General features: G+C 35.8%; 1 non-coding gene across 1 annotated transcript; it reads right to left on the bottom strand.

The window, feature by feature from the left end:
- Positions 1–800: 800 nt before the first annotated feature.
- On the bottom strand, positions 801–943 carry LOC118012813. Its single transcript, XR_004679844.1, has one exon. It is a non-coding gene; the product is annotated as a U4 spliceosomal RNA (small nuclear RNA).
- Positions 944–23,999: the final 23,056 nt, after the last annotated feature.

Genomic DNA, 23,999 nt, shown 5'->3' with positions numbered 1-23,999 from the left:
GAAAAATCATAGATAGGAAACAAAGATTTCCTACAAAAAAAGTATAGTCTAGCAAAGAAAGAGAGAGAGAACTAAAGGAAAATTTTATTAATAAAAATCTAGAGGGTGAAGGGAATAAAAGATTGTCACCCAAGCATTCTATACTGCCAAATTGTTGTGTATGAGCAAGGGTAATTAGAAGTTACGCTCATAGATGGAAGGATCTAGAAAATCCCACATACGTCCTTATTGAAAAAAAATTTTTTTCTCATATAATTAGTTTTCTAGATTAAGATTTAACCAAAGTAGAAAACATAGGAATAGGGAAACAAGGTATTAAAAAAATATTAGTGAACAACAAAACCAGTAGAATATAAATAACTGTGATAACTATAATGGATGAATTTCTATTGCAGTAACAGATCATCACAAACTTTATAGCTCAAACAATACAAATTTATTATCTTACAATTCTGTAGGTCAGAAGTCTGCCATGCATCTCACTGGATTAATATCAAGGTAACAACAGGGCTGCATTCCTTTCTGGAAACTCTAGGGGAGAATCTTTTTTTTTCTTTTCCAGCTTCTAGAGGCTGTCAACATTTTTTTTATTCAGGGTCCCCCTTCATCTTCAAAGCCAGTAGTGTTGCATTTCTTTGACTGTTCTTCCAACTTCCAACTTCCTCTGACTCTCTCCTGCCTTCCTCTTTTTAAAGGACCCTTGTAATTAGCTTAGACACATCAGGATAGTCCTGGAAAATCTTGCCATCTTAAATTTCATACATTAATTACATCTAAAATCCCTTTTGCCGTGTAAGGTAACATATTCATAGGTTCCAGGAATTATAACATAGATCTCTTTGGAGGAGAGGGGAGTTTTCTGCATATCAGGTATGGCAATAATTAACAATAATCACGCCTTGGTTAAACCTCATTGGCTACGATACTGCCACTGCACAAAGCTCAGGTATGGCAATAAAATGATGTAAGCATACAACCTATTCTTAAATTCAGTAATTGTAAAAATTAGTAGTTTAACTCTTATTCTAAGATTTCTTGATTATTTGTTTTCCTCAAATATTTCTTTTGACTTTGGCCTTTAATGTTCCTATTCTTGACTTTGCAAACTGACTCTTCTAAATTCCTATCTTTTTTTTTTAAGATTTTATTTATTTATTTGACAGAGACACAGTGAGAGAGGGAACACAAGCAGGGGGAGTGGGAGAGGGAGAAGCAGGTTTCCCACAGAGGAGGGAGCCTGATACAAGGCTCGATTCCAGGACCCTGAGATCATGACCTGAGCAGAAGGCAGACGCTTAACAACTGAGCCACCAGGCTCCCCTCTAAGTTCCTGTCTTTGGCTTTGAAACCTGGCATTGGTTTCATTATCTTTTGAGTTGGGGTGAGAATAGACAGTCCTATGGTAGGACAGTATATAATATCAGACTCCTATGTAAAACCTAGAGATAGAAATGAAATTAAACTGCCTATCATTACATATACTCTTTCACCCTTAGATAGGTTAAGTGAAAGAAAGGAGACAGGAGGTTGGTATACTTACAGAAAAGTAAAGGAAATCCAAGAAAGCCCAACTTTGGAATATGACAAAAGTAAACACAAACTCATATAATATTAACCAAATATAAATTATAAGATTATTCTTAAAATTTTCAGTTGGTTTGGTCTACATTTAAAGCATTACATCATGAACCATCTATAGTTTAAATTGATAGAAAAGTATGTATTCATATAAAACATAAACATATACATACATATTTACACATGGGTGTATATAGATATTTATGTACTATGTCTATTTAAGTTGTTAAGGAGTAAATAAGGTTTCGGCTCAGAAAAACTATTACTTGAAGCAGTTTTTCATATGCTGTTGCTCAAAGGGTGGAACTAAGTGGAACATAAACACAAGTTATGCTTGAAAACCTGCTTTGGCTAAAACCCTGAATTCTTTTTAATTGATGAAAGAAAAATGGAATTACAGTAAATATTTCCAATCCAGTTAAAAAAAAAAAGTATTAACTTCTGCCTGTTAAAGGAGATCATTATTTGAAACCTAAATCTGTTGATATTTTTGTTGGACATTGATACATTAAAAGAAAATTCACAGGCAAGCCATTTCTGCCAGTTGTCAGAAAAGCAAGCTGAAATAAATTGGCATGAGAGGTTTTAGGCAAGAATAAGAACTCTGCGTCTTGCTGCCTTCCAACATGTATAGGAAAAAAAATTGTGACATTATTTCCAAACTGGAAATTTTGGTCAGACTATACCCAGGCTTCTGCATTTTAAAGAAGTAGATCTATAAGGAAAGTATTGGCAGGGTTTTTAAACTATTACATATGTTTTGGGGCACCTGGGTGGCTCAGTCGTTAAGCGTCTGCCTTTGGCTCAGGTCATGATCCCAGGGTCCTGGGATTGAGCCCCACATTGGGCTCCCTGCTCCGCGGGAAGCCTGCTTCTCCCTCTCCCACTCCCCCTGCTTGTGTTCCCTCTCTCACTGTGTCTCTGTCAAATAAATAAATAAAATCTTTAAAAATATATATTACATATGTTTTAATGGAATATATTACTGGAATGATTAAATTTAAAGCCACATTTTGTAATGAACTCTGGGTACTTGTGACTGAGGTGGTAGGAACCATGTCATAAGACAAATGAGTGAATGAATGGGAAAACTTTCATTTAAAGATAAGAAGAGTGTGGAGCAGATTTATTCTGCATTGTTCTCCGAACTAGATGTCTCCTAATTGCCACTTCAGAACCACTCTACCTTTCTAGACCCTGGGGCCTACAATTGCTACAATTTCTACACTCTACAACTTCTAGACCAGAATAAGCAATCTTGCTCTATAAAGGGCCAGATAGTAGATATTAGGTTTTGTGAGCTTGCGGGCTATATGGTCTCTGTCTCAAATATTCACCTCTTCCATTGTAGCACAAAATCAGTTATTGGCCAACATTTTATATATATATAATGCTGTGGGCCTGTTCTAGACTCCAGCCTACAATTCCCTATAGGAAAGTGAGTCTGGGGTACATAGATTATAGATGATCAGCCTTTGTGATATGGGGAGAACTCAGAAAATCAGATTCTTAGAGTACCAGGAAAAAGATATCATTGCAGTAGTATAAAGGCAGAGTTTTCTTTTAAATTATAAAAGTTATCAGAACTATGAAAAGACTCAGTTGTCCAGAAAAACAAGGAATCATTCTGAAGAATCATTTTTTTAAGCCCCTTAGATATACATATATTTATGAAATAAGAAAAAAACAAACAAAAAAATCCATGAGAGGCAGGATCCCTGACAAAGCTTCATTCCAAGGCCAAGGGACACAAGGCCTGCCTAAGAATGAGGCCTGAGCAGGACAACAGAGAAGCCCACTATCACTGCTATAATAAGTTTAGAAGATACCAAGTAACAGGCAACAAATTTCTGTCCCTGAGAAAAAGGTTGACTCCCATCATGAGATGCAAGGACAAAGAGAAGGCTGAAGGCTGAGAGTGGAGCAAGAACATTGAAGAAAAACCTTCTGGAAACACAGCTCCCAAGATAACCCTGAAGGAAACAATAGCAACAATAAAACTCAAACCAAAGCTCGAAGACTCAGTAGATTGACTCAGCCTCCCACACTATTGATCTAACAGAAGAGGCATACCCATTTCCCAGCACAACTATTATTTGCCTCAGTCCCTACTTGTGCCATACACAATGACTGGTATTCAGTTAAAAAATAAATATACATAAGGCACAAATGAGAAAAAAGAACCCACCATCAAGAGACAAATCAAATAACAGAACTAGACTCAGAAGTGACACAAACATTGGAAATATCACGTAGGAAATTTTAAACACCTATCATTAATAAATAATAAGTTATAACTTCTAGTAGAAAATGTAGGCAATAGGCCTAAACAGATATGGAATTTAGCATAAAGATGAAAGCTATGGGGAAGAGTCAAATAGAAATGCTAGAAAGACCTTTTTAAAATGATGGTGAAATAAAGTTTTTGAGACTAAAGGATAAGTTAGTCAATTAATTAATATTAGCAGACCTGTACCACAAGAAATTTAAAACAAACAAAAAAAAAAGTCTTTAGGAAAAAGGAATATGATACTAGACAGAAACTGGAATCTACACAAATACTTGCAAATGAACAACTCCAGGAATAGTTAAAATGAAGATAATTATAAAATACAGTTGATCCTTAAACAATGCAGAGGGTAGGAGTGCTGACCCCCTGTGCAGTCAGAAATCCACATGTAACTTTTGAATCCCCCAAAACTTAACTACTGATAGACTACTGTTGACCAGAAGACTTACTGACAATGTGTTTAGTCAATTAACACATATTTTATATGTTATGTGTATTATATGCTGTATTCTTGTGATAAAATGAGCTAGAGAAAAGAAAATGTTAAAAAATTGAAAGGAAAATACATTATAGTACTATATTTATTAAAAAAAATATGTGTATAAGTGGACCCATGCATTGTTTGTTTGATATTAATTGTTCAAAGGTCAACTATACATTTTTCCTTACTTTTACATGATCTAGAAGATAATTAAATGTTGAAAGAAAGCTAGTAGCAATGCATTAGGGGTTTATAACATATGTAAATGTAAAATGGATGACATCAATAGCACAAAAGATGGGAGCGGGGAGTTGACAATGTGCTGTTTTAAGAATTGCACTCTAAATGAAGCAGCCTAATATTTGAAAGTACATTGTTATTAAGGCCGTACATGGAAAACTCTGGGGCAACCACTAAATTTTTTTAGAAAGGTATATATAATAAGCTAATCATGGAGATAAAATAGAATTATGTAAAGTACTCAATCAAAATTAAGCCAAGAAAAGGAGACAAGAAAGAACAAAGAACAGATGGAATAAATGGAAAACAAATAGCAAGATGGTAGATTTCAGTTAAACTATATCAATATTTACACTTTATAAAATGGTTTAAATACACTAATTAAAAGAGATTGTCAGACTGGATAATGTCTTAGTCTGTTTAGGCTGCTATAACAAAATACCATAGACTGGATGGCTTATAAATGACAAAAATTTGTTTTTCACAGTTGTGGAGACTGGGAGTTCAAGACCAAGACTCTGTCAGATTTGGTGTGTGGTGAGAGAGAGAGCACAGTTCCCAGCTCATAGAAAGCTATCATATGGCAGAAGAGGTGAATGAGCTCTCTGGAGTCTCTTCTATAAGGGCACTAATCCCATTCATGAGGGCAGAGCCTACCAAAGGCTCACCTCCTAATACCATCACACTGAAGTTTAGGATTTTAACCTATGAATTTATAAGGGACACAAACATTCAGTCTTTAGCAGATAAAAAGCAAGATCCAACTTTACTTTGTCTAGATGAAACCATTTAAGTATTAAGAAAAATGTAGAATAAAAGCAAAAGAATGCAAAAAAGATACACTATGCCAACACTAATTAAAAGAAAGCTGGAGTGACTATATTAATATCAAACAGACTTCAGATCAAGGAAGACTACCAGGAAAAAAGAGGACATTATGTAATAATAAAAGGTGAAATTAAACAATAAGACATAGCATTTCTAAATGTGTATGCATTTATCAACAACACTTGAAATTACCTGAAGCAAAAACTGAGAGAATTAAAAGGTGAATTAGATATACCCACAGTTAATTTTGGAGACTTCAGTGCTCCTCTCTCAAAAATCAATGGGAGTAGACAAAAAACCAGAGGGATACAAAAGTCTTGAAAGACACTATCCACTAACTTCATCTAATTAACATTTATAGAATGCTCCATCCCATAATAGCAGAGTAAACATTTTTTTCCAGTACTCATGGAACATTCCAGTATAGACCATATTCCAATATGTAAAGCATATGTTAACAATTTTAGAAGAATTTAAATCATATAATAAATTCTTCATAACAGAAGTAACCTAGAAATCAGTTCAAAGACATTTGCAAAATATTCTAATATCTGGTAATTAGATAACACACTTTTTTTTTTAAGATTTTATTTATTTATTTGACAGAGACAGCGAGAGAGGGAACACAAGCAGGGGGAGTGGGAGAGGGAGAAGCAGGCTTCCCGCTGAGCAGGGAGCCCGATGCAGGGCTAGATCCCAGGACCCTGAGATCATGACCTGAGCCGAATGCAGACGCTCAACTGACTGAGCCACCCAGGCGCCCCAGATAACACACTTTTAAACAATCCTTGAGACAAATAAGAAATCACAAAGGAAATTACAAAATATTTTGAATTAAATGAAAATCAAAGCACATCATATCAAACTTTGTGGCATGTTGCTTAAGTGGAGCTTAAAGAGCAATTTATATGTTAAATGCTAATATTAAGGAATGAAAAAGGTCTTAAATCTATTATCTAAGTTTCTACCTTAAGACATTACAAAGAGAAGAGCAAATTAAGTCCAAATTATGTTAATCACAAACATAAAAACAATAAAATGAAGACAAAAACTATTTTTTGATCAATGAAATGATAAAATTCTAGCCAGGCTGATTGGGGGGAAAAAAAGAAGACAAATGACCAACACCTGGAGTGAAAAAGGAATATCACTGTAGAAACAGCAGGTATTAAAAGGACAGTAACAGGTTCTATGTCCTTAAATTTGACAACTTGGAAGAAATGAACAAATTCCTTAAATAACACAAACTACTAAAGCACATTCAAGAAAGAGATAATCTGAATACTGTATCTATTAAATAAATTAAGTTCATGGTTAAGAAGCTTCCAAGAAAGAAGACCTCAAATCTAAATGATCCCACTTGCAAATTTTATCATGTTTTTAAGGAAGAAATTATGACAACTCTACAAAAACTTCCCAAGGAAATGAAGTTAAAAGAACATTCCTATCCAAACAAACAAACAAACAAACAAACAAAAAAACACACTTTTCTGGAAAATTAACAGTGTACTATAAACCATAACTACAATAAAAAAAAAAAGAACATTCCTATCTTGTTTTATGAGGCCAGTATTACCCTGGTATCAAAACCAGATAGAAACAGTACAAGAAAAGTACAGAATAGCTTTCATGAATATATATAGAGGGCAAAGTGACCGAACCAAATGCGATATATCCCAAGAATGCAGGGCTAGTTCAACATTTCAAAATGAATCAAAAAGGCAAAACAGTATTGATAGAAAATTGATCAGTTGTTGCCAGGGGCTGGGCTTCTGCTTGGGCTTGGGAGGAGGAGTTGACTACAAAGGAGCCTAGAAGAATTTGGGGTAGGAATGAAACTTACATATCTTAATGGTTGTGGCAGTTATATGACTATATACATTTGTCAAAACTCATAGATCTATATGCTAAAAAAGGTGACTTGTTGCATGTAAATTATACCTCAGTGACTCTGCCTCAAAAAAAAAAATTGTCACCTTACATTCAAATGAAATAAGTAAACAACAAATTTATTTTTGCAAATATTTATTGAATGTTTGCTATGTAAATGACACTATTTGAGGACTATTATCTAGATATACCTTTTTCTTTTCATTTTCTTTTCAATAAAACATGAATTGTATGTGACATGCTGATTTTTTCCAGTAAATTTCCTCATTGACATCAAATATTATCTTAAAGGCTCAATTAAAGTATTAGTTAAGAAAGCTTTTTCTACTTTTTCTTTTATTCTAAATTCTCTTCTTTTTGTGACAAACTGTAAACAGTAGGTAAAATCACAAACATCAACAACACCATTTTATTTGTTTTAAAAACTATGTCAGAAATTCACAGTGAAGTAAATGATGTTTTTATTCCTAGTCTATTATTGGGAAGGAAAATTCTTATTCTAACCATCATTTGAAAATTAAGATAGATAAAAGCTTTTCTTATACAATGCTTTTGACAATTAGCATGCCATCATATGGAAAGAGAAGTAGGAGTATGAACATCAGAAATGATGCAGGGACTTTGAATTACTTTTTTTCATGCAGTGCATTGTTAAATCACTCATCTCACACAATAACCCACACTCAATATACTATAAAACTCATTACCATGATTTAGAAAGAAGTGAGAAATGTTAGTTTATCCTTTAAGTGCTAATGCTGTAATACTTGGCATCATTTTAATGAGTTGCCTTGTGACTTATTCATCATCTAGCTTTCACTGAAAAAAAAAAAAGATATCTCAGGTATTACCGCACACTGAAGTAGATAAAGAGGAATTTTTGGAAATAAAGCAAAACTCTATATAGAATTCCTTTCTAGACACATATTTGGAGTAACAAATTATATATGAATTTAGAATTTAAAATGTATTTCAAAAGAATATAACGTGTTCTCATGCCTGAAGCTCTCTATGCCATATGTTTTGGTTATGGCATAGAGAGCTAGATAAATATATTTAATATTGACTAGTGTGAATTGGGCCATCTCTCTGTTTCACAGTACACAACTGATCATCATCTGTTTATATTTCTGCTTTGCATGAAAGGGAAGAAAAACTCCACAAATTTCATTTATTTTCATTTTTATTTCTTATTATACAAATATTTTAGAAATTATAATTAAACACCAAATAAAAGGACAGCATTTATTCATAATCCTGTCACCTCAACAGACTTTAATTTTTCATTATCCTTTTGAAGCCTTGACAATATGCAATAAAAATTTTAACATAGTAGTAAACATAGCAACAAAACCATTTATTTATCCATTCATTTGCCAAATATTTATTAAGTGCCACCATCATTTCAGGAGTTTATGATATATCAGACCCCAAAAATCTCTGCTTTCATGTAGATTAAATTCTGGGAGATTGAAGACAATAAAAAAGAAGTAAATTTGTATAACTGTTAGAAGGTGAGAAATACTTTGGTTAGAAAATAGAAGATGAGGGTGTCTGGAGTCCCAGAGCAGGGGTAGGGACATTACACTTATAAAGAGCATAAACAAACAGAGTAGGTCTCCTTGAGAAGGCAACATTGGAACAAAGACTTAAAGGAAGTGAAACAGCCATGTGGTTTTCAAGGGTGAGAGAGTTCCAGACAGGACAGAGCCAAGCAAAGACCTCTAGGCAGGAACAGAACAGGAGGCCAGTGTGGCTGAAGTGAGGGAGCATCAGGGAGAGGCAGGAGGTAAAGTCAAAAGTCAATGTGGGTTGTGTAAGACTGTTGAATCACAGACCTGTACCTCTGAAACAAATAATACATTATATGTTAAAAAAAGAAGAAGAAGAAGAAGATAGCAGGAAGGGAAAAATGAAGGGGGGGAAATTGGAGGGGGAGATGAATCATGAGACACTATGGATTCTGAGAAACAAACTGAGGGTTCTAGAGGGGAGGGGGTGGGGGGATGGGTTAGCCTGGTGATGGCTATTAAAGAGGGCATGTACTGAAGGGAGCACTGGGTGTTATACGCAAACAATGAATCATGGAACACTACATCAAAAACTAATGAGGTAATGTATGGTGATTAACATAACATAATAAAAAAAAAAGTCAATGTGGGGCGGGGTCAGGGTAGACCTTGGCAGGCCACTGTAAGGCCTTCAAGTTCTTAGGTTATATACTTATCTTTTATTCTTGTTGCCTATTTTTTTCCCACTTACCAATCATATCAGAAGCGTTTTCCGTATCATTTCATCCTCTTGACTGGTGAGTATATGGCATGATAGAAAATAATTCCCCAATTGTTATTAGCCTGACCAGCGGAGCATAACCAGCCCTCTATACAAAAAGATAGATTGATGGATGGATGGATAGATGGATAGAGATATATGGATGTATATCTATCTATACAAACCAGATAGATTCTATTTTTGGACTCCCTCTTCTTTCTTTCAATTTATCCTTTCCCATTTCCATTACCACATATAGGTGCCTAGAGGGGAAAAATGACTGTTCTCATATTCATATACCTTAAAGTATGAGGGACTTGATGTTTCATTTTTTTTTTTTGCTAATATTGTTTTTTATTATGGATGTGGGAGAGGCAATGTTTAACACAAGAGGAAAGTGCAAAGAAAGAATTTCAGACATTGGAACCTTCTGCCATCAGGTGTAAGGAAGACTATTTAACATATGAGTCCTTAGTAAGCCAGTGTGCTTCCCTCCTATGAATGTGTGTGGCTAGAACCGGAATTCCATCCAAAGGTGACTATTTAAAGCCATACAATTTTGAGTCATATACTCTTTCCATTATAGCTTTAAGAAATTCTGTCCTCTTCCCAGGAGATAGTATTAGAATTGATCTGTCTCACACCAGTGTTTCATATCTCTGTGCTAGCTATTCTGAGGCCTTTACTCATTTTTCCAAAACTCTTGTCAGTATCCTTTGTATACACAATAAATAGAAACCAGAGCCTACTCATTACTATGAAATGCTTTCATGATCTCATATTATTATTTCTTTTTAGATGCAGCCAGCTAAAATGTGTTTTTGAAATGTGGCAATTAAACAACAGATCCCAAATTTCCCTTTTCACTTTCAAGTGACTCTTTAATTAGATGATTTACTATTTAAATGCTACCCAACCTATGTGTTCATTATATTTATTTCCAGTGTAAATATAAACTTAAAAACAAAATTTAAAAAAGCTTGGGCTAAGTATTAGTTACATAAAATTGAATGCACTCATTTCATTTGGTGTTATTTTGGCAATTTCACATTAGATGTGTTCCTATGCAGAAGCACATTGGTCAATCGAATTAATCTCCTCACATTTTCATCATTTATTCTTCATAGGAATCATCATTCCCAAGAAGTACAAAGGAAATATTTCAGATTTTGTTATAGTGATAGCCATCCTATATTAGACAATCATCTCCCTTTTAGTGCTGTCACGGCTGTCAAACTTGAGAGACTATTGGTTTGTAAAAACGTAGTTTCAGTTCCTAAATAGGTTTCTACTTTATTCCATTGATAAAAGTGCATGGATTTCAGTACACTTACACTATTTGTAGGAGGCTGAATTATTTTGTTAAACAGAATAGGTAACCTCCTTTTTCCTCATTTTTGCTTCTAAAACATTTCTCCTGCAGCAGTGCCTTCTTCTTTGAAGTGCACTTTATCAGCCTTTCTTCTTTCTTTTTGCTGTCACCTACCAACTCCTGGCAGTTGTCCTCCCCACCTGGATCCCATAGTTACTAGTTAACTTGAATACGTGACTCACTGTAATGGTCTTCATTCTGGTCATTTATTATCCACAACAGTGACCTATCCCACACCTGGCATCTGTTCCTTGGTATGCTCTCCTCAAAGGATTTTTTTCCTCTTTAACTGCACTACTTTGAAAAATCTCTGTTTTAAGCATTCCCCTCTCTGACCTTCAGTCTTTTCAATTCTGTTGCTCTGTGCTTGTGTTCTGGCAACTCTGACCACATCGGGTCCTCCAATCCATTCACCCGACTATTCTTCACTTTCAGTCACCTCCATGTCCTCCCGCCTTTCCTTATCCAGCTTGGATTCTGGGTCTGTTAAAATAAACACACCTTTTCCCTCAATACCTTTCTTTGCCTCTCTATAAATCCAAAAATTCTCTTACTCTTTACCTACATCCATGAATCTTAATGGCCATTTATACACTGCCAGGTAATTATACTTTAAAAAACTGCCTGCCCTAGTCTTTGAAATGAACACTTCAGACCTGTTCTTTTTTTCTCTCTCTCCCTCTTTGAGTTTCTGATACCTGTCCCCATTTTCATCTTGGCCAATCGCTGTCTCATATTTAGAGAGAAAATTGATGCTATCAGATGAGAACTGCTTCCTCTTCCTGTAACCAAATTCATACTACATCTATACCCAAATTTCCATTGAAATAGAAGAAATGTCTTTCTTCCATTCTAATATTAACCCTCCATTTGTGTTCTGAATTAACCTCCCTTCGGTTTTCTGAGGTAGTACCATGTGGTCCTTAAGAGTTAAGATACATTACTTCACCTGTGTGCTTTAGGTTTCTCATCTATAACCTGGGGTCAGTAACAGGAGGAGTAATTAGTATGTGCAAAGTAACTAGATTAGAGCAGGGCATAGCAAGTACTTTACCAATGTTAACCATTTTTATTTTTTCTCAAAGTTTTGTTCTGCAATTTTCCCCATTATCTCCTGCATCATTTCCTCACTCTCACCTAGATCATCCCCATCAATATGCATAAGTAACGTAAAAACTTCCTCTAGATACCAAGAAGCTCTGCTTCCAACTATGCCCTATACTCCCTATATGTATTCACTGTCTCCACTCCCTGTCTCCACTTCCTCATTTTCAATTCTCTCTTCAGTTCTCTTTAATCAAGCTTTTGAACCCAACACTGAAATAAATCTGATAAAGGCTATCATAACAGTGGCTGACATAGTTGACTTCTTTTATCTTCAAATCCTCCATTTTATGGGATTTTCTTCTACTATACTCAGTAATACTTCTAATTTACCACTCCTTCTAATTTATTTCTATTATCTATTTCCTGTTGGGAAACATTCAGCACATCTTGCAAGCAGAGGCACTGGCTGTCTTTGTTTCATACTATTTTTTCATGCATTTTTGTGTAGCAAATAGATGGTGTCTCTCCTCAATACAAAGGGTAGGTTTGTTTACTGCCCAGTACAATTTAAAAAAAAAATATATATATATATGTTTCTCTGGGGTGTAAGTGAAAGAGGCTTACTGTCTATTGGAAAGATTTGAGTTTCCTAAATTCACAGCTCCTCAGTTATGGCACAAAACCACTGCATGCAAAGCATTCACCTGGACCCCTTTGCGTCACCTACCATGAAACTTGGGAGCGAGGGGAGCTGATGCAAACATGCCAATGCTCATGCTACCTGCTCTGTTTTGAGTAAAAAGCCCTTTGCTTCTGTCCCTGGAGACTCATGTCTTCTGCAAGGATTCCTGAAACTTTACCAAACTAACTTGTTAGCTTTCAAAAAGAGCAAAATCTCAGACCTTTCACAATTCTTGCCACTTAGTAGCCAAGTCTTCTATATGTTAGAATGTTTTAAGCTTAGCCCTTGTCATTTTCTTCTCTCTATTAACATGTTCTTCCTTGTCAATCATGTGCAATATTCTGCCTTTAAATAGTTTCTACCCTGCTAACTCCCAAATGTCTCATTCCAGCCCTACCACCAAACTCCAGATATTTAGATTCAATTTACTCTAAACGTTGACCTACCTATCTAATAACTATCTTAAATTTAATATGGTAGGGGTGCCTGGGTGGCTCAGTCAGTTAAGTGTCCAACTCTTGGTTTCAGCTCAGGTCATGATCTCAGGGTTGTGGGATGGAGCCCTGCGTCGGGCTCCCCACTTGGTATGGAGTCTGCTGAGATTCTCTCTGTCTCTCTCCTCCTCTGTTCCTCTCCCCACTTGTAATCTCTCTCTCTCTCTCTCTCAAATAAATAAATAAAAGCTTTAAAATAAATAAATTTAATATAGTGAAAATAAAGTCATTAATATTTAGCACTTTGTGCTATTCTCCTAAATATCTTCATCCCCAAATATTTCTCCTCTCAGTAAATATCACTAATATCTACCCAGTTATTTGGTTCAAAAACCTTGGTCCTATTGTATTTAGCTCCAATTATAAAATAAATACCATCAGTGTTCATCACTCCACTACCATCACCTTGGTTTGAGACTCTTAAACCTTACATCTATATTATAGCAGTAGACTCCTAATGACTTTCTTGCCCCTTAACAATTATCTACATGTCAACAAAAGTGTTTTTTTTTAAGTCATAAGTCAAATGTTGCCACTTCCTGCTCAATTATTTTATTCTCAGTAGGATAAAATCCAAATTTCTTACCTTGAATTATACATAATTTCAAAACCCAGAGGCAAATGTATTTAATAATTGTTTCCTTCTAATCTTTTTTGATACTTTCATGAATGAAACATATTATTTTATTTTTTTTAAAGATTTTATTTTTATTTGAGAAAGAGAGAATGTGAGAGAGCAAGTACATGAGAGGGGGAAGGGTCAGAGGGAGAAGCAGACTCCCTGCCGAGCAGGGAGCCTGATGTGGGACTCGATCCAGGGACTCCAGGATCATGACCTGAGCCGAAGGCAGTCGCCCAACCAACTGAGCCACCCAGGCGCCCCTGAAACATATTATTTATAGGTATAATTTTACCTCTCACTTTTTTAATTTAACAGCATTAATATAAGAATTCCCTCATGGGGCACCTGAATGGCTCAGTGGGTTGAGCGTCAGGCTCTTGATTTCAGCTCAGGTCATGATCTGAAGGTCCTGGGATCTAGCCCAGCTTCAGGCTCGCACTCCTTGGGGAGTCTGATTGGGATTCTTCTACTCCCTCCCCCTCGGCCCTTCCCCCTGCTTGTGCGTGCTCTCTCTCAAATAAATAAATAAATAAATCTTAAAAAAAAATTCCCTCATGTCATTAAAGTGCTTTATGATTCATAGTTTTAACAGCAGCACAATATTCCATCATATAAATGAAACAATTTATGTAACTACTATCCTAGTGTTGGACATCTGATTTTCCTGAAGTCAGAGAACAGGATCTCAGTTTGTCTTACTGATAGAATCTTGTGGCACTTGCAATACTTGCAAGAAAATACATTTTCTAGCAAGAGTTAAGAAAGGAAGGTATAGGTTTGGAATGGGCCATACCTAGATAATTAGTTCGCAACTGAGGACTCTATAAATAAGTTGTTTGTTTACTTTATACACAGTAAGTATATGTATAGAGTTAAGTAGTTTTTATGGCATTTAAAATAACTGTTCTGAAAACAAGTTTTGGAAGAATTTAAAAAGAAGTAAAGTAATAAGGGGGTGCTGGGTGGATACATTTCTGAGGTGTAACCAGTGTAAGACCTAAATGTCTTTAACCAGGATTAGTATCTAAGACAGCAGGGCCTGCTCTTACACTCAAATTGAATCATGTCAAAATTGGGGTGGTTTGGAGGAAAAGGATCTATCAAAAATCTATCCTGCCCATGGACTTCAAAATAAAGATGTATGGTTCAGGGGCGCCTGGGTGGCTCAGTCGTTAAGCGTCTGCCTTCGGCTCAGGTCATGATCCCAGGGTCCTGGGATCGAGCCCCGCGTTGGGCTCCCTGCTCAGTGGGGAGCCTGCTTCTCCCTCTCCCACTCCCCCTGCTTGTGTTCCTGCTCTTGCTATCTCTGTCTCTGTCAAATAAATAAATATAATCTTAAAAAAAAAAGATGTGTGGTTCAATAATATTGACAAAGAATAAATTGTTACATTAGGATCATATTTATCCAGAATTTACCAGTGATAGTTTTAACAAGCAGTGATACTACATTATATTAGGAACAAAGATTAGTGCCTTTTGACAGCATGGATTTCTTCCTTGATCTCTGATTAAAAAAAAAAAATCTGTCCAGGAAATGGTGATGGGTATTAAAGAGGGCACATACTGAATGGAGCACTGGATGTTATATGCAAACAATGAAGCATATATGTATAAAAACATGAAATTCTGTGTATTCAGGAGATTCAGAGATGCTTTAAAACAAATTGTTTCCTTCTAGCTTAAAAATCACAATCAAGGAAATGAGAATTAATACAAAGTATTCAGAAGCATCCTCATAGACAGAATCAAGCAGTATAGCCTATGAGTAAAGGAAGAATAAAAAGAGAAGAAAAAAATCTATAAAATAATCACAAGATCCCAAAAGGCATGGGAATTTATTGTGGTGGCAAACGGCTCTATATATCTCATGTGAGAACCCCATGGTTGTTTAGTTGGACTTAAACAGTATTATGATAGATGTTCACAGCACACTCCCTGAGTTATCAGGAATGGCTAAATCATCCTTGGAGTTTCTATCTAAAAAGGCACTTCAGGGGTGCCTGGGTGGCTCAGTCATTAAGCGTCTGCCTCCGGCTCAGGTCATGATCCCAGGGTCCTGGGATAGAGCCCCACATTGGGCTCTCTTCTCAGTGGGGAGGCTGCTTCTCCCCCTCCCACTCCCCCTCCCACTCCCCCTGCTTGTGTTCCCTCTCTTGCTGTCTCTCTCTGTCAAATAAATAAATAAAAATCTTAAAAAAAAAAAAGCACTTCAGAAAGGGTTCCAGCAAAAATGACTTCGTGTTAGAAATTTTAAGTTATATGCTTGACAGTTCCTCTGAAGAGACCCTTTCATTTCCCAATGATGCCAGATAAGTAAGTTGCTACTATGACAATACCAGTCTTCCAGTATGTTAGCTCTTTCCTCACATGCTTAAAGACTTTTCCTATGTTACTATATCCTTTCAAGTGAGAGGCATTCAGGGGATCACCTTCTTATAGTTAAGAAACCTTTACAGTTTTGCCAATATTGATTTTGATAACAAGAGAACACATCATTTAAAGAAGTCCTATAGTTGGCAACTTCTTCAAAAAGTTAAAAACAGGAATTTCAGTCCCAGGTATATGCCCCAGGGAATGAAAAACATATATCCATAAAAAAACATGTACATGAATGTTCATAGCAGTCAAAACATGTTCATAATGGCCAAAAAGTAGAAACAACTCAAACAGTAAACAAAACTTGCTATGACTACACAATGGAATATTATTCAACCATAAAAAGATTGAGATATTGATTCATGCTTCAACATGGATAAATTCAAAAACATACTAAGCAAAAGAAGCCATACACAAAAGGACAAATATTATATGATTCTATTTATATGAAATATCCACAATAAGCTAATCCATAGAGACAGAAAAGAAAGTTAGTGGTTCCCAGAGACTGATAGGAGGAGGGAATGGGGAGTGACTCCTAATGGGTGTAGAGTTTCTTTTGGGAGTGGTGAAAATGTTCTGAACTTGGAGGTGATAGATGCACAACTTTGTGAATAGACTAAAAACCACTGAACCTTACATTTTAAAAGGGTGAGTGTTATATGTGTGAATTATCAATAAAAAAGTCATTTTAAATAAATTTAGATATTTCATGCATCAGCTCTTGATGTGAACCACACCCACGATTTATTTTTCCTGGTGTATGACACTTTTATAACTGAATCCAGAGGCTTCCAAATAAAGGGGTAGCTCTAATAAAGCAAAGTTATAAAAAAAAAAGAAAAGGGACAGTGATTTTAAGGACTAGTCATATCATTAAAATAACAATTAGTAAATTGTTAGATAAAATATCTGAGAATAGTAAGGACCCGATTGAGTCAGTGCCTCCTGTTCGCTCTCCCTCCTCACTCACTCCTCACTCCCCCTTCTCCTTCTCCCCTCCCCCTGCTCCCAATTACATACAGACTCCTGAGGGATATTTCTGTGGCAAAGTAAACATCTCTGCCAAGAAGTTGCAAGAGGGAGCTAAGCGCTCTTTGGTACTCTATTTCTTCCTGATTTATGCAGTTCAAATTAAGTATTTGATCTTTTAGTTACAAAGCAAATGCAACCCGGCCTGGGGATGCTGAAAATTGTTAATTAGGAAAATGACAGAGGGAAGGAGAAGAAATTTAGCAAATACACTTAAGCTTTATATGCAGAAAAGTAATAAACTTCTACATAAACATCTGTGGTTTATGAGAGCACTGAATATTTTATTATTAAGCAAAAATCATGAGGCAGCAGAGAATACACTAATGATGGCATAGATTTGCCAGAACTAGATAAATTGCCTGAGAATAGAAAGGTTACATTTGTTAATAAAAACATCATAAGATTATTTTATTATTTTCCCTCGGGGAAGGATTTTTCAGTATTTTACGGAGTGTAAAGGATTCCCTCTCCTCATTCACTATTTCAAAGACCTTGTGTGTTTTTATCTAATGGAAAAATAACACTCATTCAACAGTATATTGTATAAACTCGGAGGCTTTTTCCTCCTGGGCCCTAGCATCTGAACCATGTGTAATGTGTAGCCCTGTCATCAAACTACTGAAAATTCCTCTCTTAATTCTCAGTTGACATGAGTAGACCTAGAGAGTTCTGGGTAATTGTCACATTGGAATATTGCTGCTTTTGTGGAGTATTTTGTTGTAATGATGATACGCTTGGTTACAGTGCCCAACCTGTTCAAGTTCGTTGGGGAGACATGTCCTTTTAGAAGAAAAATCATCTTTGTGAATCACTGCATCCATAAAATTTTGATGGTTGCTTATAAGATGGTCAACATGATTCAGCAAATTATGTGACAGTGTTTTGTGCTCAGATGTCTGTAAGGAATTACAAAAATGATTGAAATGCTTGAGACATGGAAATCACAATATATAACTAATTTTAAACAGAAAGATAAGAATTTATTCGGAACATCACTAAAAAGTTCCATATTCAGAAATTAAGACACGTGGTCAGTATTCTTTAAGGAAAGAAGAAAGAGGGGATGCCTGGGTGGCTCAGTCGGTTAAGCAGCTGCCTTCGACTCAGGTCATGATCCTCAAGTCCCGGGATCGAGCCCCACATCAGGCTCCCTGCTCAGTGGGGAATCTGCTTCTCCCTCTCCCTCTGTTCCTCCCCTCGCTCCTGCTTGTGCTCTCTCTCGTTCACTCTCTCTCTCAAATAAATAAAATCTCAAAAAAAAAAAAGGGAAAGAAGAAAGAGTTTGTTAATTTAAAAAAGTGTCACTGCATAGCTGTTTTGTCAGCTCTATTTCTGGCTCTAAAGGAAGGAATATAGAGAAAGGTATACATTCATAGATAAAAAATGTTTCTAAGTATAAAATGGAGGATTAATGGGATAAAAAGGGTCTCTGGAGGAGGTCAGTAAAATACCAATATTTCATAATATTAGTTCACATTAGTCATGGTTCAATAGAAGGTAAAATTGAGTTTACCAAATGATTAGGCTTGACTCTAGAAAAGGACAAGGATTTGGTATGTTGGAAATAGGTACTGTGACAGTGACAGATATGGGAGAATTTAATGTTAGTGACCAGTTTACAGGAAGCATATGGAGGCAACAAAAATATCTATCACTAAAACATGAATATATAGATTCCAATAGTACTTTCTCCAATTTCTGAAACTATTTCCACCCTGATTTTTTTAGTCATTTCTTTTCAGTCTCCCTCTCTTTTTGCATGACTCATCTTCATGATAACTGCCATAGACTACTTTGAACAGCCTAGCCTTACTCTTCATTATAAGAATGGTGACCACAAATCCTTCTGATGTTGACAGAGAAGATTAGACACCACCAGGTCTCACTGCATCGAATCAATGTAATAACCTATGAAAAATGATGACAGTATAATATTTGTGTCAAATATTTTGTGAACTACAGTCACAGTTCTTTGAGCACCTATGAAATAAGAGGTATATTAATTCAAGACATCAGTGATATTATTTATATAATCATTATTAAATATTAGGTGACTTCTCAACACTTTCTGCAGTTTTATCTTTTTAGGTATTACTGGTTCTATTATCTTTGAATGACAATTTTAATATCACATAAGTTATGTGATCCATTGAAAATAAGGAAGAGTGAGCAAGATATATTCAAGGAAAATATTCCTAAAAGAAAATACTATATTATATTATTGGAAGTTTTAAAAATTATTTCTTAACATTTTCTTCCAAAGATATTCAAATCTAGGGGATCTTGGGTGGCTCAGTTGGTTAAACATCTGCCTTCGACTCAGGTCATGATTCTGGGGTCCTGGGATCCAGCCCCTCATCGGACTCCCTGCTCAGTGGGGAGTCTGCTCTCCCTCTCCCTCTGCCTCTTCCCTCTGCTCATGCTCTCTCTCTCTCTCAAATAAATAAATCTTTATTTTTTTAAATAAATCTTTTTAAAAAACTGGGAAAGCCATATTTAAAAAAAGATATTTAAATCTATCCAAACTTAAAGTTTCACTCTGGTTTCTTTAATATTTTCTCTTTAGTTCTCCTTATTTGCTAATTTGCTTTAAGCCTTAGACATGTATGAGTTTGTTTGTCTTTTTGAGTTGATATCAAGTACAGAGTTGAGTTAGTTATACCCCTTAGCTCTTTGCACATTGTCATCATTGGTTGGTTTAAGGCTTCAAACTAGTATTTTTCTTCTTTCTTTTTTATTTTCTTAATATTTACATATTTATTTGAGAGAGAGAGAGAGAGAGAGTATAGGGGAGGGGCAGACTCCCCACTGAGCATGGAGCCCTAAACCAGGCTTGATCCCACGACCCTGAGATCATGACCTGAGCTGAAATCAAGAGTTGGACACTTAACCAACTGAGCCACCTAGGCACCCTGTTTTGTCTTTTTTCTAATATGGCTCCCATCCCCCATATACTCATGGCTACCACCCTATTTGTGATACAGGTCTCTACTCACATCCCTGTAGTACTATTTTGTAGGAGGGTATTTTTAAATTTATGTACAGGATATTTTGCTGTTAAGCTTGTCTGTTTCCTACTTTTCATATTTAACACATTTGAAATCTCTCCACTCTGTGGTATGTACATCAGTTACTTGGTTTTTTACTAGATGGTGTTTCCATTATCTTCACAGTTTATATTTTACGTATGCTTGATCAACAACAACTCAAGTAGTTTCTACCTTCCTGGCATCACATGTATGAACATTGTTATACATGTTCCCTTAGGAAGCTATGTGAGAATTTCTCTGGGTATATATTCAGGATTGGAATCTGTGGGTTCTAAGGCAAATGGATAATTTATTCCAGTAAATAAAATACCAGTTTGCTTTCAGAAACATCTCTACAATTTATATTCCTAACAGCAGTACAGGAGAGTTTCTCTTTCTTCTCATTTTTACCAGCATTCATTATTAAATGTTTTTCTTATTTTTGCTGTTCTGACTGATGAAAAATGATACCTCATTACTGTCTAATTTTTCTTTATTTGATTCATAGTAACATTGATCATCCTTCCATATATGTTGTTATTAGCCATGTGTCTTTTCTTTCTATAAATTGCTTGTTTGTCTCTTTTGCCCATTTTTCTATTGAGATTCCTGTCTTTTTCGTACTGATTCATAAATAACTTTCTCTGTATTCCATCAATATCATCACTTTGTCTATGTAGTCCTTCATTAAAAGAAGTCTTTAATTTTGATATAATAAAATCTGTTTTTAATTTTGCCTGATAGTGTGTATGTTTTGGGTTTTAAGAATTTTTTTCTATGCCTAGATCACAAAAATATTTTCTATGTTTTTTAACCTATTTTTAATTTTTTACATTTTTAACATGTCTTTAATCTGCCATCTATGCTATGATAATGTGCAAATTTAGCTTCACTTTTCTTCATATATTGAAGCTGTGCTTTTTTTTTTTTTTAATTTATTTATTTATTTTGGAGAGCAGGCAGAGAGGCAGAGAAAGAAAGGGGAGAGAATCCCAAGAAGACTCCATGCTGGGTGTGGAGCCTGACACAGGGCTCAATCTCAGGACCCTGAGATCACAACCTGAGCCAAAACCAAGAGTTGGACGCTTACCTGACTACATCACTCAGGCACCCCTACTGAACCTGTTTTCTAAATACCATTTATAAATAATTCTTTCCCCCATTGCTTTGTGGTGCTATATTTTACTTCCAAACTCAATTCCTATCCATTGGCTTGCTTTTCTGTTCTGAAGTTAATAATATACTGATTTTATCACTACAGCTTGGGTTCTGTCTTAGTATTTGGAAGGGAAAGTCCCTGACCTGCCACCCATTCATGCACCTTTTACCTTCTATTTCTTTTTTTTTTTTTTAAGATTTATTTATTTATCTGAGAGAGCTAGAATGAGAGAGAGAGAGAGTACATGAGAGGGGAGAGGGTTAGAGGGAGAAGCAGGCCCCTCGCTGAGCAGGGAGCCCGATGCGGGACTCGATCCAGGGACTCCAGGATCATGACCTGAGCTGAAGGCAGTCGCTCAACCAACTGAGCCACCCAGGCGCCCCTTACCTTCTATTTCAAAGCTGACTTACCTACTTAAAGATTTTCATTCTTATGTATAGATTTTAGTGTGAGTTTTCTAATTCATCCCCCCCAATTTTTTAAATCCTGTCTCTTAATGACCATATATGGCAACCTAGTATTACATTTTATACAAGAAGCTATTTTCTTAAGCCTTTTGAAAATGTTTTTCTGCTCTACACTCAAGTGTGCTTTTTTGAAGTCTGATGCCAACATGACTTGTTTTCCTTTATGGGTAGTCTGTTTTTCTCTCAAGAAACTTTTAATTTTTTCTTTGTCTTCATTATCCATACATTTTACCATACTGTTTCTAGGTTTGGACATCTTATTCTCTTTGCTTTTTCATTATGAAGGCCTTTGAATATGAAGTTTTCCATCCCCTTTCAGTTGGGGCAGTTCTTGGGTGTCATTTCTTGAAAGTTTCTTTTCTGTGTTTGTGTACATTTTTTCTCTCCAAATGGGAATTATTAAATATATATTTTGATATTTCTATTACTGAAAAAATCTTGACTTTTTTTACTTTTCTTCTTTCCAAATGCTTTTTTTTTTAAGATTTATTTATTTGAGAGAGAGGGAGAGTGAGAGAGATCACAGAGGGAGAGGGAGAAGCAGACTGACTGCTGAGAGGGGAGCCTGATGTGGGGCTCAATCCCAGAACCCTGAAATCATGACCTGAACCAAAGGCAGTTGCTTAACTAACTGTCCACCCAGGTGTGCTTCCAAATGCTTTTTTGGGAAAATATTCTAGCCTACTTTCTAGTACCCTATTTTATTCTTGTACCCTTTTAGTTATTTATCCAATGCATTAATAATTTATTGAAACTCACATATTTTTCTCACCAAGTATACCTACCTGGCTTTATTTAAAAAGGTTTGTTTCTGCTTCATATTCCAACCATTTCTTAATTCTCTGAAAATTTTTCATTAGTTTTATTTCAAGTAAAAAGACAATCAGTAAATAAGTAAAAACTAAGAGCTGGTTCACTTAGTATTTGCATTTGTATTTGTTGCCTTTGTTTTGTAGCAGTTATGCTCCTCGGATATCTAGTTATTTTTACATTTGAACTTGTTTCTATCTGGCTGGTTTTGTACATAGAGAATCCCAGGTTCTAGCTTTTGTGGTTTCTGAGAGCTATACGTGACTAGAAGGATGACAATCCTGGATAGAGAGCTCACCATGCCACAGTCTGGGCTTTACCATCCCTCTTTGCTCTCTCCTCACCAATCTTACCTACCCCTTGGTTGTAATTAGCTAATGCCGAAAGTGGGTTTGGTGATGCAGTGCGATTTGCCATAATCACTGGGCCCTGCAGGTATCTCTCCTAGCCCAGTGTCTGTTGACCTGGTGGCACTGAGTAGGCACTGCTTTCCCTTGAGCTATCGTGTGGCCAGGATAATGTGGGGGGGGGAGGCTTAAAACCCTCCCCATCTTTTCTCTCCAGCATGGTACCTTATTCCTCAGCCATATCTCTATTTTCAATTATTTCCGTCAATCTTTGTCTGCTTTTTTCTCCAAATTCACTTTGTTTTACCTCTGGGACAACTTCTGGGATGAGATGAGAGGAGAATGCCAACATGTAGGCTAATTCTCAATTTTTTTGAATCCCATCCATGTTTGTTTTTAAATGATGAATATTGAAATAGTATCAACTTCAGTTGAATGCTTTCTATGTGCTAGGCCTATGCTGTGTTTTTATATGCATGATATCATCTCATCCTCACAGACCCTCTAGGAAATGGTACTTTTATTTTACTCATTTTACAGATGAGAGAATTGAAGTCTAGATAAAATACATCACACCACCAGTAACAGAGCCAAGGTACAATTTAGGTATCAGATTCCAAAGTCTATTTTTTTTAGGCTATATTGCATTTAGTATTTTGGTTTAAAATAGGTTTGTTTTGGATGGATGCCTTCATGATGTCCAAGAAACCCCCTAAAAGTATGTCCAAAATTTTGTTAGTACATACAAGTTTTATCAGGGATTGAGTCCATTGCTTTTATTAGTTGTTCAAAGGTGTCCATGAATTCCCTCAAGGTAAAGAGACACTTTAGCTAAAAACTTATGTGAGGGCTTGGGCTCTAAAGTTAGCCAGTAATACAAAATACAGTGCACAGTGATGTACCTCTGAAACTTCCTTAAATGAATCTCATATTATCGAGACCGGGCCACTGAAAGCTCAAAAGCCAAGAAACAATAGCTTA

The sequence above is a fragment of the Mirounga leonina genome, unplaced genomic scaffold (genome assembly GCF_011800145.1).
Source record: "Mirounga leonina isolate KUSES-001 unplaced genomic scaffold, KU_Mleo_1.0 Mir_151, whole genome shotgun sequence".
Lineage (NCBI taxonomy): Eukaryota > Metazoa > Chordata > Mammalia > Carnivora > Phocidae > Mirounga > Mirounga leonina.
Note: the sequence above shows the minus strand (reverse complement) of the source record. Positions and strands in the feature narration are given on the sequence as shown.